Here is a 2,500-nt window from a genome sequence, read left to right as displayed (position 1 = left end):
GGGTATAGGGGCGAAAGACTAATCGAACCATCTAGTAGCTGGTTCCCTCCGAAGTTTCCCTCAGGATAGCTGGTGCTCGTACGAGTCTCATCCGGTAAAGCGAATGATTAGAGGCCTTGGGGCCGAAACGACCTCAACCTATTCTCAAACTTTAAATGGGTGAGATCTCCGGCTTGCTTGATATGCTGAAGCCGCGAGCAAACGACTCGGATCGGAGTGCCAAGTGGGCCACTTTTGGTAAGCAGAACTGGCGCTGTGGGATGAACCAAACGCCGAGTTAAGGCGCCCGAATCGACGCTCATGGGAAACCATGAAAGGCGTTGGTTGCTTAAGACAGCAGGACGGTGGCCATGGAAGTCGGAATCCGCTAAGGAGTGTGTAACAACTCACCTGCCGAAGCAACTAGCCCTGAAAATGGATGGCGCTGAAGCGTCGTGCCTATACTCGGCCGTCAGTCTGGCAGTCATGGCCGGTCCTTGCGGCCGGCCGCGAAGCCCTGACGAGTAGGAGGGTCGCGGCGGTGGGCGCAGAAGGGTCTGGGCGTGAGCCTGCCTGGAGCCGCCGTCGGTGCAGATCTTGGTGGTAGTAGCAAATACTCCAGCGAGGCCCTGGAGGGCTGACGCGGAGAAGGGTTTCGTGTGAACAGCCGTTGCACACGAGTCAGTCGATCCTAAGCCCTAGGAGAAATCCGATGTTGATGGGGGCCGTCATAGCATGATGCGCTTTGTGCTGGCCCCCGTTGGGCGAAAGGGAATCCGGTTCCTATTCCGGAACCCGGCAGCGGAACCGATACAAGTCGGGCCCCTCTTTTAGAGATGCTCGTCGGGGTAACCCAAAAGGACCCGGAGACGCCGTCGGGAGATCGGGGAAGAGTTTTCTTTTCTGCATGAGCGTTCGAGTTCCCTGGAATCCTCTAGCAGGGAGATAGGGTTTGGAACGCGAAGAGCACCGCAGTTGCGGCGGTGTCCCGATCTTCCCCTCGGACCTTGAAAATCCGGGAGAGGGCCACGTGGAGGTGTCGCGCCGGTTCGTACCCATATCCGCAGCAGGTCTCCAAGGTGAAGAGCCTCTAGTCGATAGAATAATGTAGGTAAGGGAAGTCGGCAAATTGGATCCGTAACTTCGGGATAAGGATTGGCTCTGAGGATCGGGGCGTGTCGGGCTTGGTCGGGAAGTGGGTCAGCGCTAACGTGCCGGGCCTGGGCGAGGTGAGTGCCGTAGGGGTGCCGGTAAGTGCGGGCGTTTAGCGCGGGCGTGGTCTGCTCTCGCCGTTGGTCGGCCTCGTGCTGGCCGGCGGTGCAGGATGCGCGCGCCTGCGCGGCGTTCGCGCCCCGGTGCTTCAACCTGCGTGCAGGATCCGAGCTCGGTCCCGTGCCTTGGCCTCCCACGGATCTTCCTTGCTGCGAGGCCGCGTCCGCCTTAGCGTGCTCCTCCGGGGGCGCGCGGGTGCGCGGATTCTCTTCGGCCGCCATTCAACGATCAACTCAGAACTGGCACGGACTGGGGGAATCCGACTGTCTAATTAAAACAAAGCATTGCGATGGCCCTAGCGGGTGTTGACGCAATGTGATTTCTGCCCAGTGCTCTGAATGTCAACGTGAAGAAATTCAAGCAAGCGCGGGTAAACGGCGGGAGTAACTATGACTCTCTTAAGGTGGCCAAGTGGCGGCGGTGGGGCTGCATCCGGACTTGGCTTTTCGAAGTGCGGTCTTGATGTAGTCGTGCTGCTGCTGCGAGGTGCCTTCCTTGGGTTATAGTTACAGGGAGAGTGATGCGCAATACATGGGCCTAGCCCTCTTAGCCTCTCCTCTCCTGCGGTCTTCTCCCCTTCTCGTGGGCCCGTTGATTTTCGCAGAGTGGAAGACTGCACCAGGGGCTTGGGGGGGTTACCAGCCCCCCCTCGCATTATCCCTTTATAGTTGGGGGCAGCCGACAAGAAACAAGAGATGGTGGCCTTTCCGCTGAAGGTGCCACCCCAGCTACCCCAGCACCTATCCGGCCAACCGGCCGTAACGAAAATGCGATAGTTTGTGTAGCTCCCTTTGCTTGCAGTGAGTGCCACCGCACTTTTACCACGAAGAACGGTCTCGGGGTCCATCGCCGCCGCCAACACCCTGCGGCCGCCAACGCTGAGATCGTGACGGAGAGGCATCGCGCGAGGTGGACGGAGGAAGAAGTCCTGTCGCTCGCCAAGGCAGAGGCCGAACTGTTCCTTGAGAGGGACGCCCGGTTCTTCTTTGTTAATCAAGAACTCATCAGGATGTTCCCCGACCGAACGCTCGAGGCAATCAAGTGCCGACGGCGGCAAGCTGCCCACAAGCAGCTTGTCCGCCAATTCATGGAGGCGCTTGAGATCGGTCGGGGGGAAGAGCCGGCGTCCCGCCGGGGAGCAGCGAGCTCGCTGCCTGACGCGGGCGAGGCCGCTGCGCCGCCCGTCGACGCAGCCGAGGACTTCGCGGCCGACACCACCGGGCCGCCGTCGGAGGGGCCGACTGACGCC

The 2,500-nt window shown here is 60.4% G+C and overlaps 1 pseudogene; it reads left to right on the top strand.

Annotated features, from left to right (window-relative positions):
• The window catches only part of LOC124762885, a 7,960-nt pseudogene that overhangs the window by 1,230 nt on the left and 4,230 nt on the right, over positions 1-2,500 (top strand).

Source organism: Schistocerca piceifrons, unplaced genomic scaffold (assembly GCF_021461385.2).
Source record: "Schistocerca piceifrons isolate TAMUIC-IGC-003096 unplaced genomic scaffold, iqSchPice1.1 HiC_scaffold_612, whole genome shotgun sequence".
Classification (NCBI taxonomy): Eukaryota; Metazoa; Arthropoda; class Insecta; order Orthoptera; family Acrididae; genus Schistocerca; species Schistocerca piceifrons.
The sequence above is the reverse complement of the archived record's forward strand: the minus strand, read 5'-3'. Positions and strand labels throughout refer to the sequence as shown.